Raw genomic sequence first — 13,922 nt, 5'->3', positions numbered from 1 at the left:
TCACTCTGCTGTTAAACGCAAAGCCAGAACCGAAAGGTGAATGTCTAGATTTTCCATCACAGTGGTTTCAAAGAAATTAGGTTGACTGTTTCTACATTGTATGCAAATAAAATCTAATCAGCCATGAATGCCTTAAAAAAAAACCAACAACAACAACCAAAAAACACATACCAAAACCAAAACAAAACACCAAAACTTGTTTGTGATTGGAGATCCCTGGTGGTGTAGACTGTGTAGGAAGTCATGTTGTCATGTTGCTATCCCAAAGGACATTTCTCTCTAGTGGATGAAATCCACCTTTAGCTCCATGGGAGAAAGATGGGCAATCTCCTGCCTTCTCATTTAAAGCCTCAGAAAGTCAGCTGAGAGTTAATTATGATTCAATGGCAATGAGTTTAAGCTTACTTCTAATAAGTAACAAGAAGGAAAACACAGATAACATAAATCTTTTAGAAATTTACAGCACCCAAGGTAACGTCCCTTAGAATGCAAATCCTTTGTTGAGGAGGGAGCTCTAGTGTAACAGTCTATAGGGACTTGCACTGCTAAGCCAAAGTCAGCACCTCTCAGGTGGTTCGAATCCACTTGCAGCTGCTTGGGAGAAAGAGAGTCAATCTTTTCCTCTGCAATTTATAGCCTCTGAAGAGGTTCCAACTTGATGGCACTGAAAAGAGATATCATAAAGCATTTGTAATTAAGGACATTCAAAACTCCAAAGATCATGACTGAAAATGAAAAGTTTAAAAAAAAAAAAGAAAAGAAAACTTAGTTCTGTTTGTATAGCCATCTTCCATAAACACTCAAGAGCTCACGTGGCATTGGGGTATAAAGTGTGTATAGACACACACATACGCACACTCACCCTCTGAAACAATAATTTAAATGGGAACTAAAGTGCAAAACATCAAACCACAAAGGATCCTGTATTTGGAGCACCTGGAAATGATTTAAGAGTAGTGAGGGCAAACTCATCAGTTCATTGCAGAGACTTGAATAAGCTGGTTCTTCTAGAAATATCCCTTAATAGGAATAGCTAAGTAATTAAGTATAATTTTGAGGGCCCTAGGCAAAAGTTTGTAATGAGATTTTATTCCTTTTATCTATGTACATATATTTTCAATGTTTTGGATGCTTTCAAAATAGGCACTCAGTAAGGTAGGAAAGGTAGCTATGAAGTGACATGCAAGGTTAGGATTTGGTGAAGCCAGACTTAGTAGGCCCTGAGGGAAGATCTACCATGCTTGCCGCATCTTGGTGTTGTTTCTTCAGAAAGCCCTAAACTGGACGTAGACCTTGATGAGAAGGCTGCCCTTCCCTCAGTTCCTTCTGGGCCATGTGCCTTGCCAGCCAGGAATTGCTTCCCTGTCACCATTTGTTTATTTTCCTTTTGTCCAGCAGCCAATTCTTACTAGTTGAAGTTGGGGCAGGCCTCTGCTTAAGAGGTAGTTTTGCGGGTTCTTCTTGAAGGAAGCTTAAGAAGTGGGGAAGTCTTTCTTGGGCAAAGACGCATCATTGTGGACAAGCGCTGACTGAGAAAACCAACAAGCTCCTACCTTCTAGTTCTATTTTATATGGCTCAGACTTGAGTTTTGTGCTTTGGTTTTGTTTTTTTCCTTCGTTTTTTCTCCCCTTTACAGACCTCCCAGTTGTAACAACGCATTTGCAAGGTTTATTTTAAGTTCACGTCTCCATATAGACAGTAAGCTTAAGAGGGCAGAGACTACCTTGTACTCCACTGTATACTGAGCATCTGGCACCATACAAAATAGGTGCTCAGTGAGGATTAGGTAAATTATAACCTGAACACCATGCGAGATTAATTAAAGGGACTCCAATGCCTCCAGTTTGCCATTGCAGATGGAGATGGGTGGGGGTTGGGGGAAGGCCCTCCCTCCCTTTTCCACATTCAGAGCTGAGGATGCCGGTTGTCCTGGCAATCGGAGGCCCGAGACGCGGGGGTCTTCCAAGGCAGGGTGCAGGGTTAAGGGTGCACCCAGCGGGCAGGGGGTGCACTCAGGAGCCCTTCACCGCAGCCATTTCCTGCTCTTTGTGTGACAGCACGTCCGCGAAGGGCCGGTGTTGGAGGAGGCGGGGCCGCGGCGCGCGGAGGGGCGGGCGCTGGGCGGGGCCGAGCGGCAGCCGCGGGCGGTGCGGCCGGCAGAGCATCCTGCGCTCCGGCGCGGGGCGCTGCCACAGCCGCGGGCCCCTCCCCTGGACCTGCCGCAGACCCAGGTAAGCGGCGCGCAGGCCTGGGCCCGGGATGCCGCTGGGGGCAGGGATGCGGCCGTGAGGATGCGCGGGGAGCTGGCGCCCTTTCCCCAGCTCGCGGGGGGCGCTCGGCGCGGAGCCCGGGCTTGCCCGGCCTGGGATCCTCGGACGTGCCCGGAGGGCTTATCCGCGCCGCGCGGCCTCCTCCCGTGTGGCCCGCACCTTCAGCAGGAGGCGTCCGCACAGCGCGGGGCTTGGGCGCGGCCGCAGCAGCAGGTGCGCGGCCTGGGTCGGAGCCGCGGGCCTGCGCACAGGCGGCGCTAATCCCCAGAACCCAAGACACCTGCAGAGGCGGAGAAAGCCACGGCGACATCCTGGCCGCCAGGTACTGCAGAGCCCCAGCGGCAGTTGTTGCTGCAGCCACCACCATCTCCCCCAGGGCCTTGGAGACCCGCCCTGGCCGGCCTGGCAGCCGCCTTGGGCACACCGCGCCCTGCGGTGAACGTGAGATGGGTGGGGCGAAAGGCGAAGTGGGGACATCTGGGGTCTGGAGGGCTTTGATGAGAGAAGGCATGTCAGACCCGCCTTGAAACCTCTTGCCTGTGCACCAGCATCCTTCTCATTGCTGCCTGGGGCGGGTGTGGGAGGGATGGAGGATGGATGGTAAGCAGTAGGGGGCAGGGATGAGTGGGCTGACTCCTGAGGGAAAAGCTTGACTTTTCTTGAGATCTGAAGAATCAAGAAGGTGCCAACCTGTCTGCTGTGGATTCTGATGTTCAGGACCCACCTTCCCCTACCCGGGTGCTTATAAAAAACCCAGACCAAACCAGTTGCCATTTAGCCCAGTTGCAGTCCACAATGATCTCCATCTCCATGTCCGTAGGGTTTTGGGGACTGACTTTTGGAAAGCAGATTGTCAGACCTTTCTGTCAAGGTGCCTCTGGGTGGATTCACTGCCAACCTTTCATTTATTATTCAGGCACTTAATCATTTGTGCCACCCAGGACTGGCACGTGGGTGGCTAGAGCTCACCTGTTTTGAATAAAAGTGGAGGTGTCTGGGTGGGAGGAGAAGTAGCATGGTTCCACAGGGCCCAAAGAACAACTATGTGGAGAACCTCACTTGGAAGGACATTGCCAGTAATCAGTGCCTCTCTAGCCCAGGGAGTCAGGTTTTTACTTCCCTGCTGGTTCCCCAACACAGTGGACACATTCACAAAGGCTGATGGGTCACCACCTGTCTTTCCAGCAAGGCCAGCACGGCACAGGCCCTTGTCCTGGTGCCCCTGAGTGCCTGTGCTTTCACTGTGTGGGCAGGCCTGCTGGCACTTGGCATCCACACTCCTTTTTCGGCCTCCTGCTTGTGTTCCCTTTAGGGCAGTGGCTCTCCGCTTACTCTTGTGCACAGGACTCAGTAGAAGCTGTGCCAGCACCCTGGGGCTCTTAGGTCTTAAAGGGCAAAAATCCAGGACAGAATTGTGAAGACATTGAAGGTGGTTTCGCCACAGTCGGTTCCCCTCTTTGCCCTTCCCTGGGGCTTCCCACCTCCACTTCATGCTTCCATCATTCTCATGTGCTAAGGGGGGAAAAGTGTTTTCAAGAAAGAAGCCAGTGAACGTGTTCCTCCTAAAGAGCTAATACAAAAGAATTTTCCGTTTGATTCAGAGCAGGTGTTTTAGAAGATATTTGGCAACAAAAAGAAACGGAGGCTTTGGGCACTTTAATGGAAATAGTGTTTTCAGTCAAAATATTGATATCTTTAAAGGTGGAATTTCAGGCAGTGGGCTGAATTTCAGGGGATGGGGTAGGGATTGGTGACTCTTTTGGGGAGCAGCCCCCTGAAACGACAACATCTAGTTGCTGTCAGTTCTTGGTCTTGCAAAGCAATACAGCCCAGAGGGCAGGGACGCTATAGGAGTGTGTGAATGCAGCTGACAGGGGGCACTATCTTCAGAAGGCATCTTGTGAGCACCCTGTGTCCATTTGTGGAAGGGGGAGCTTCGCTATAGAGTTACACATTGTACCAGGGCAGATAGGAGGCCACAAGGAGCTGTGTTGTTGCTCACAGCTCATGCTGCTGGTCTGCTCTACACGCAGAGCCTTTGGCTGGGGGCTTTAGCTCACAACTCACTAAGCCTCTTTATTATATTTCCTGGCCAGTTCTGACCGGTTCTGTAGGCACCCAAGCCTCCCTTGTTCAGCCCCTGCTGGAAAATGGAAAAAGGAAAAACTTGCTTTAGGCATTATGCCAAGATGACTGACTTCACAGAGTAGGGTTTAAAATCTAGGAGGGTTTTACTCTTTTCAAATCAGAGGTTGAATCAGAGAAGAAATAGACACTAATTTAAAAAACTGGGAAGGAGCCCCAGGAAACCACTGCATGCATTGCCCCTCTGATAAATTATGCCTCTTAAGGGTTCATTGGGCTCTGGGCTTATCTTTGGCCAGCAAGCAAAATTAAGTCATGAATAGGCAATGACCTCATTAGCATTGGGAGCAGCACTCCTGGAGACCATGCAGAGCTCCAGCCTCTCCCTGTGAGTATGAGCGTACACTCTGCAAGAGGCTTCTGTGACCATGGTTAGCCCCAGGGTTCCACCAGGAGCTTCACAAAATGGTGTTTGCAGCCACCATGTGACCCACATAAAATGAGTCAGTTGCTTTTCTGTCAAATATTAATGATTCACTCGTAGAGACCAGACATCAGTCATCTCACAGATGTCTTTCTGACAGGATGTGGTCTTTGTGTTCTGAGGAGCAGCCCTGTCCAGGTCCAGGAATGGACCCCACTTTAGGAGTGAAGTGGGCGGCATAGCCTGTCTCGGGCTGTGGGGGCTCAGTTGTGTGGAACAGGAGGTTGTGCTTCACCTGATGCTCTTTTTAAATGAATGATGCGTGAAAGTGTTAAGAAATGTATCTAACTCATGAAAGACAATTGTCATTATATCAACCGCAACTCACGGAGACTCCATTAATAATAATGTAGAACTGTGGTTATATAATAAGGTTTTCACTGACTGCTTTTTCAGAATTTGCTAGCTTTTTCTTCCAAGGAAACTTTAAGTAGATTAGAACTTCCAACCTTTCAGTTCGCAACCAAGCACTTTAACAATTTGCATGGCCCAAAGACATAGGAGGCCCAGCGTGTCGTGAATACTTAATGTTGTAATGTGCACACTGCATAATCATTAAGAATTGGTTCCATGTTTATTATCAATCCACAACTCTTAAGATATCCTCTCTACCTCCAGGGAATTCCAGAGTTTTGTTTTCTGAGGATAACTGGTCTCTGACAAGAAAAGCCAGCCCCCTTTTTATCTGCAACAGGTAGCCAAAGGAAAGAGTAAGACTTGATGGTTGGTCAGTAAGGGCCTCGGGTGGGAAGTGCTCTTGAGCCAAGCACTGGAGCTGGTATAACTTGAGACGGCAGCCGGGTGGAGGGAATAGGCAGGGCAGAAGGAAGCCAGAGGTAGTTCTCACATTTCAACACTCAACGTAGAAGTCAGGAAGGACCTCTTCCTCTGTTCTCAGCATTTTGCAACCAACTAGAAAAATCGAGGACACGCTCCGGTCTCCGGTTTGTGGACACAGAGAAGTAGTATGGAGGAATAGGACACAGAATTATTTCTGACTTGCTGGATGCCTTTAAGCCAGCCAGTACCGCTCAGACTTTAAAAATTGAGTAATGGAAAGTGGGGCTTCCCAGGTTGTTACCTGCCTGTCACCATAACAGGCTGTGAATGAGATAATGTCTGTATACCCAGTCTGAGAAGAAAAAGCTTTGGGAATCCAGGTGAGAAAGATGCTCCTTTAATGTGTAGCCATTTAGGAGGGGGTCTCCTCAATTCCTAAAGGGACAGGTTATTAATTATATATTGTGTGTCAGTTTAAGAAGACAAAGCAGTAGCTTGTCTGTATCATTGAGCCAGTGGGAACTGAAAAACACTTAAAAGATGCACTGAGTCTGTCAAGGTCCTTCATGGCCTTGTCTGTACAGAGGTACTTCAGAATTCAAACAGTGAGCGTAGGACATCTCCTAATATGTAGAGTTTGGATCTCAGTGTCCTCGCCCTAGCTTTAGTTTGAAGGCTGCATGTAATGTGCCTCATAACAGGCCCATCCAAGTCAAGAGAGAAGAAAATTACTTGGGTAAAAATTTTAGATAAATCCAACGTGGATATCCCTGGGAAGTCACTCCCCCCAGGCGCTGTCCAGGTGGCAAATGGGAGCTTAGGGTTCTGCCCAGTGATATACAGTCCCTTTCCACAACGTTGGAGATTAAGCTGGGCCTTGAGTCCACGCCTGCATATTCCTACAGCTTCTCAGAGTCCTCTGGACAGTGACTGAGGAGACAAACCATGCAGGAAACAGCCTTTTGAGAAAAAAAAAGTTCTAGATAGAAATTGTTTTGAGATGTCAGTGCTATTGTCCAGAAAGGATATTTACCCATCAGGAATCATTCTGGCTGAGTGGCGTTTTGATAATTTACAGCAGCTCAGAAAATGGACAAGGAGAGAGGAAAGTTAAACACAAGCTTCTGAAAAGATGCCCCCAAAAGACCCTACTGCTGACTTCAGCCATTGGCCTTTTGATTTGACTTTGAATCTTCATTTGGTCATCCGAGAGCAGGGGGTCTTAGCCTTGAGCCTCTAAGTGAGAGGAGGATGGTTAGTACGTGCCTGATACGTGTTATCTGTCTTCTGAGTGATGCGGTATGGGAGGTCTTCTGTGGAAGGTAAAGATGGTGGCCTGACAAGGACATTTTAGGAGACTACTCAAGGTTGGACTAGCTATCTCTGTGAAATAAGAAATCACTTGGGGATGAAGTAGAGGTTTGTCCAACTTCTTGAAGAGAATCTGCAGTGCTGTCCCTCCTAGAAGACTCTAGGCAACTCAGTAAACACTGAGTTAAGTGAAAGGATACCTGAGAGCTTGTTTTTGAATGTGCTCTTAGAATGTGATGCTTTAAGATTGATTTCGACAAAGAATGAATAATGAAACAAGAATTCAAAACAAGGAGCCAATCATAAACTTTTACATATAAATGAAAGCCTGTGCTTATAGTTTAAGGTAGACTGGGTGACAGCATTTTTTATAGAAGTCTCAGATATTTATAGTAACAGGGCTAATTGTGGTGCTGGAGAATAGTATTGAACATACCATGGACTGCTAGGAGAACAAACAGGTCAGTCCTAGAGAGGGTAAAACCCAGCTGCTCCCAGGGGCAAAGATTTTGAAGCTACATCTCACATATTTTGGGCATATGGCCATAAAGGATCAATCCTCGGAGAAGAACATCATGCTTGTAAGGGTTGAAGGAGAGGAAGACCCAGGATGAGATGGATTGTCTCAGTGACTAGAGATATGGGATTGGGTATGTCAGAGATGATGAGATTGGCTCAGGATAGGGCAAGGGTCAGAGCAGTTGTACATAGGGTCGCTATGAGTTACAGCCGACTCGATGGCACCTAACAATAGCAACAAAATGATAGAGAATCATGATGTAAAATTATTGGTTTTAAAAACAGAAACAAGGTTCTCTTCAACCTGAGCCATGTTTGAGCTGCTGTTGGTTTGTTGTAGTTTTTTGTTTTGTTTTGTTTTTTTTTTTAAAAAAAACACCCCAAAACCATGAACTCTATCCTAGTATGTAGTTAGCTCTGTGAGAGTTACTGTGGACCAAACCAAAAGAAAAATGGCTATTTGTTGTACTTCTTAGTGATTCAAAGAATTAGTGAAATGGAATTCCTTTAGATGCAGGAGGAAGTAGACTGCAGTCTGTGAATACTGCTGGGATCCAGAGAAATGTTGTGAGATCTAGCTGGTTAAACCTTCACAAAGGAGGTATATCTTGAATTAGGCATGGATGGATGGATGGATGGATGGGATTTGGGAAAAGGAAAGGGGCATCTACAAGGGAGTAGAGAAAACAGTTTACATAAGAACATAATTCAAGAATGTCCAAGAGTAGGTTTGTGACTTCCTATACACTTGGCTATAATGATGGTGGTGGTGGTAGTTTTACATGCTGCTGAGTCAGAATCAACTAATAACTGACCTTCTAGAGGGTTTTCAGAGGTTGTAAATGGCAACGGAGGAGATTGCCCTTCTTTCTCTTGCCAGGGAGTGATGCATAGTCCATATTAAGGAATATGGTCTTAAGAAAGCCTTCTGAATGGAATGTTTTTACATTCTCAACAGTCTGATAGACTAAAGCAGAGTCCTGATGGTGCAGCAGTTGGTTCAAATGCTCAAACAGGAGAAGGACCTGGAGATTTGCTCCTGTGAAGGTCACAGCCTGTTAGGACCCAACAAGCAGTTTCATTCTGCCACATGGGGTTACACTGAGATGACGACAATAAACAACCTGATAGGTCTGTCTTTCTATTAGAAGGGCCCTGAGAGAGGCTCAAGTCTAGAAATTCTGGTTTTCACTTTTTTTTTTAAATTATTATTAAATTTTATTAGTTTTAATGAACATTTACAGAGATTTTGGGTTTTCATTCATTCATTGTTGTACTGTTTTCTCCATCCTCCTCCCCAGTTTGTTCTTCTTTCCCCCCCACCAATGTCTGTTTTAATTATCCAGTTGCCACAGTGCTTGTCAAAGCCAGTTCTGATTAATCTCCTTTGTCAGTGTGTCCCTTGCCATTCCCTGTCACTCCTCCCTGAGAGAGACTTCACCCTGATTCATAAGGAAAAGGGGATGGTGTATTCTCTTAGCTACTTCCTGCTGAAAAGGGATGCTGTGGGTTTCAGGGTGAATGTCTTCTCTCACTACTCTAAAGGGCCCCCTTGACAGTAGGAAACACATAGACTATTATGGAGATTGATTTTGGAATTTAGATGTACTGTTATCAGTTGTGCTTAGCCGTACATGTTTATATCCTTGAAGATGTATCATGGAAGTGTTGCAGCCTAGAAGATACAAATTTAACTAACAAGTTAAAAGTGCATGAGTCAAAAATTGAAAAGCATTAATATTCTGAGTAGAGGTTCTAATAGTGGCACAAATCAAGTTACAGAGGTAAGGTGGTTCCATTGCCATCCTTACTCTAACTTAATTCTTTTTTTTTAATTTAAATTTGTTATTAATTTCAGTGAAAATTTACAGAGGCTTTGGATTTCCATTCATTCATTGTTGTAGATTTGTCCCCTCCCAAGGCTCCCCCCCCCACCAGACATTACCCTCTTGGAAAAGTAAAAGAAAAGATTCTTTCATTATTTTACAAACCCTCCCCCAGGTCCACTCCACCATGTAGCCATCGCTCTAGACTCCTGCCATGACAGAAATAGCTAATCACATATCTCTTTTAAACAGTTTTCTCCCTTCTCTGTTTCAGAGCAGCATACATTATTGAACCCATCTTACTCAGTCTCTCCCCAACCCCAAGGACAGTCCCATTCTACAACAGTGGCACCATGCAATATTTGTCCCTTTGTGACTGGGACATTTCACTCAGCATAGTGTTCTCCAGAGTCAACCATTTTGAGTAATATTGCATGAGTTCCTTGTTTTTTAATGCAGCATAGTATTCCATTGTGCGAATATACCACAGCTTCTCTAGCCATTCGTTTGTTGATGGGCACTTAGGTTGTTTCCAACTCCTTGCTATTGTGAACAAAGCTGCAATAAACATGGGTGTGCATATATCTGCTTAGGTGTCAGTTATGGTCTCTTCTGGGTATATTCCCAGTAGTGGTATTGCGGGGTCAAATGGTATCTCTATTTGCAACTTTTTGAGAAAGCGCCATACCACTTTCCACAGGGGTTGCACCATTTTACACTCCCACCAACAGTGAATAAGGGTTCCAGTTTCTCCACAACCTCGCCAGCATTTGTTGCTTGCTGTTCTGTTATATTTTGCTATTTTGACTGGGGTGAGATGATATCTCATAGTTGTTTTAATTTGCATCTCTCTTAGGACTAGGGATTTTGAGCATTTCTTCATGTGCTTGTTAGCCATCTGAATGTGATTTTCACTTTTTTTTTTAAGAACATAAAATGGACAATAAAGACACATTTAGCATGCCGTACCTCGTTTCCAGTTCTGCTTATGCATAGTAAACACCACTTGATTTTCTCCCACTCGAGAAAAAAGAAATGAGCAATGAAGCAATATCATAGAGGCAATTTGAATCAAACAATATAGTAATAGTAATAATAATGTATCTTCTTGTAAACCCCAGTATGTAAGCTATTATTAATGAAAAGTCCCCTGCAGCAGACTTCACAAAAGAGATTTGGATATCACCCTTGAGCAACAACTACTACCAGGCCAGCCACCACAGTGTACACATGGAGAAATTACCCTGGGAGAGTTAGTGAAAACAAGATTTCCTAACCAAAGCCTATCTTCAGATTGAGCCCTCTTTAAATTGTTTGAGCTGTGACTCCAGCGTATTGAAGCTGAAGTCTGTGCTCCAGTTCAGCAACCCAGCTTGAAGTTTCACTCCTTGTTTCCACAGCAGATGCTGTGTCTTCCCTTTCTGAGCTGTAACAGGTGTCCCTGGGAGGCAGCTCCTCTCCCCTGATACAAGTCACGTTGGTGGCCTTCATGGGGTGGCTCATGTCCCCAGGGAGCCAATCAGCAAAGCACCTTTAGTGGCCTGATCACTGAGAGACAGGGGCCTGTGCCCTAGAGTTGTCTGCCAGGTTTAGTTATCAGGGGATAGCCCCCCCCACACACACACACCTGACAACACAGGAAGTAGCCAGATGAATCACCAAGTTAAGTGGCAGTCCCACGGGCCCCACCAAAATCTCTTCCTCTGCTGTAAACATACAGGAAAGGGGAGACCTTCTGCTGAGGCCCAGGCTCAATGGGTGTCTCTGACCTGAGGCCTATGTGTAGAAAAAAGCTTTGAGAAGAGGCTTCTGGCCTCAAAAGCTGGGCAGATAGGCTGACTTAGAAGTCTGCCTGGACAGCAGTGCTGTGCATGGACTTGATTATCTATTAGCAAGATGGCCTTAGGTTGTTGTTGCCTTTTAAAGCAAATTGTTAGTTTTTTTAATCAAAGCAATACAGGTTCAATCTTTTTGTTAAAATAGAAGGAAAAAATAAAATCACATATTGAAAAGCTCCTAATGAAACACAGTCATCCAGAACCCATCTTCCCCACATGCTGTCTCTCTCAGCTCACCGTTCTTTCCGTTAGCTGTTCCAGATCTAAATGATAGGCCTACACGACTCTTTCTTCATTTATCTGTTTTACACGTTGATGGTTTGCTTCCTGTGATGATGGATAGAAATCCAACTTGCTTGCATCATTCACCTTCCCACCACTTCCCCCATCTCCCAATATAGTAAGAGCTCTATTTTAACCTAACTCAAGTTTGGCGTGTCTGCATTATTAAGATGTATGAATGGTGATTGCAAAACAGCCAAATACATAGTTATTTCCCTTCTCCTAGGACTTTCTTTTATGTTTCATCACAGAATTAGAATTTTCTTTTTAAACATTTTATTTCTCTTAACTGTGTCATATTAATTATTGTATTAAGTTCTTTTGTACTTCAGGAGTTTGAGTGTCAGCTGTGTCACTGCCCTCACATGACCTTGTACGAGTTTCTTCTCCTCTTTGTACTTCACTTGCCTTATCAGTGGAAAGAGAGCCCATGGAATGGGAGGCATGGTAGGAGAAACAGTGTTTAAAGGCCCATTGTGTTCTCAATCCAGTGATCATCCCTTCAACTCACAGGGCTTTCTCGACTGAGCAGTCATTCTTCCTGAGTTGGTAGCCTGGACCTATGGTGATGCAGTGAAATATAGACTAGTAGCATGCAGGGGCCCATTTTGGGCCGTGCCTTGAGGTATGTCAGTTCATTTCTGCAGGACAGAGGGCTGCATGGTATTGGTGTGTCTGGTGGCCCTTTTTTCATCTCCCCACATCTATGCTAATTAAGAATCTGCATATTGATCCTCTAACTTCCATGCCACTTTATATCTACAGTTTCCTAAAAGTAGACATATAAATATTAGCGTTTTTTTTGCCTAACCGCTTTACTGAGAGCTATTTCACATACCATACAATTTACCTTTTGAAGTATGACTTCAGTAGTTTTTAATATAGTCAGCCATCAACATAATGAATTTTTGAACATTTCATCATCCCAAAAAGAAACTTCCTACTCTAGAAATAGCACTCTACTTCCCCCCAAGCTCTAGGTAACTGCTAACCACTAGTCCTTTTTTCTAGACTAATCACTAGTCTTTGTATATGTGCCTATTCTGGACATTGCTTATCAGTAAAAGCTATACTACATGGTCTTTTGTGAATGACTGTTTTCATTTACTAGAATATTTTTAAGTTTATTTATGTAGCCTAAATCTGTTGTCTTCTGTGGCTAAATAATATTCCATCATAGGAGTATATCACATTTTTAATCCATTCGTCATTTGATGTGTATTTTATTTGGTTCCATGTTTTGCTATTATAAATGCACCTCAAGGAGGTGCATTGTCATTGTAGCTCTAACAAAGGCCGCAAGTATATCAGAGATGACGACGAATAGCACAGGATAGGACAAGGTTCAGATCTGTTGTTCATAGAGTCACTATGAGTTATATTTGGCAATACCTAACAAAAACAATGAATATTTGTAAACAGAGTTTTGTATAGATGTATTTTCATTTCTCTTGGGACTATATGTAGAAGTAGAAATGTTGAATTTTATTATAATTCTGTGAAGCCCGAGTGGCCTAGAATGTAGGGAGTTTTGCTAATCCAGAGACCACACCTTCCTAGTAGTTGGAGTCCAACAGAGGCTGTGCAAGAAACATGGAGAGTCTCCTGTGATTTACAGCCTCATAAACCCAGCGGAGAGTTGGCTATGAGTCAGTTCCAACTGTATCAAATAACTGAATGAGTATGATAAGTGTATGTTTACAATTTTGAGGAAATTCCAAGCTGTTTCCAAAGTGGCTGCACCATTTTACAGTCTTTATAAGCAATATTATGAAGTTTCTGGTATCTCTACATCTTCTCCAGCACTCATTATTATCAGTATTTCTTATTAAAGCTTTCTTAGTGAACAAGAAGTGTCATGACTTTGTGGTTTGATTTCTTTTTCTCTAGTGTCTGTTGGTTGTTAAGTGTAGCTGTTGCGCTTCCACCGCAGAGGCACTCGGTTCGAATCCACCAGCTGCTCTATGGCAAAAAAGATGAACAGTCTCCTCCCGTGCATTTTACTGCCTCTGAAAACCCACTTGGGGGTCACCTATGAGTCTGTTCTTACTCAACAACGCATAACAAGTGACTTCTACAAGCACTGGTGGTCTAGTGAGTAAGGAGATATGCTGCCAGCCCAAAGGCAGGCAGTTCAAACACACCAGCTGCTCCACGGGAGAAAGATAGGCCTTCTCCTTCTATACAGTTTACAGCCACTGGAAACCTGCTGGAGGGTCAGCTGTGAGTCAGTTTTGACTCAGTGACACGTAACAACAACAGTGACTGTTGACTGAGGGAGCTTTGGTGGCCTCATGATAAGGAGCTGTGCAAACCAAAAGGCAGCTCTGGATCATTTCTGACACAATAGTACAGAGCAGAATCACAGTTGATCCCAAGCATCTTTTCATGTGCTTATTTACTGACCGTTTGTAAAATGCCTTTGGAGAAATATTTGTTCAAATTTTTATAATTGCCTGTGTTTTTAATTCAATTGTATCTTTTTATTAAGTTTTTAAAATTCTCTATATGTTTAGTTACAAATAA

General features: G+C 44.5%; 1 protein-coding gene across 2 annotated transcripts in view; it reads left to right on the top strand.

Annotated features, from left to right (window-relative positions):
- Positions 1 to 2,165: 2,165 nt before the first annotated feature.
- The window catches only part of CYFIP2 (cytoplasmic FMR1 interacting protein 2), a 175,048-nt gene continuing 163,291 nt past the window's right edge, over positions 2,166 to 13,922 (top strand). For both annotated transcript variants that reach the window (XM_006901973.1, XM_006901975.1), the window contains exon 1: positions 2,166 to 2,232. The gene's annotated coding sequence lies outside the window, so the exon portion shown is untranslated. The remainder of the gene's footprint in view (positions 2,233 to 13,922) is intronic.

Source organism: Elephantulus edwardii, unplaced genomic scaffold (assembly GCF_000299155.1).
Source record: "Elephantulus edwardii isolate Elephantulus edwardi_28Jun2011 unplaced genomic scaffold, EleEdw1.0 scaffold00354, whole genome shotgun sequence".
Classification (NCBI taxonomy): Eukaryota; Metazoa; Chordata; class Mammalia; order Macroscelidea; family Macroscelididae; genus Elephantulus; species Elephantulus edwardii.
The sequence above is the reverse complement of the archived record's forward strand: the minus strand, read 5'-3'. Positions and strand labels throughout refer to the sequence as shown.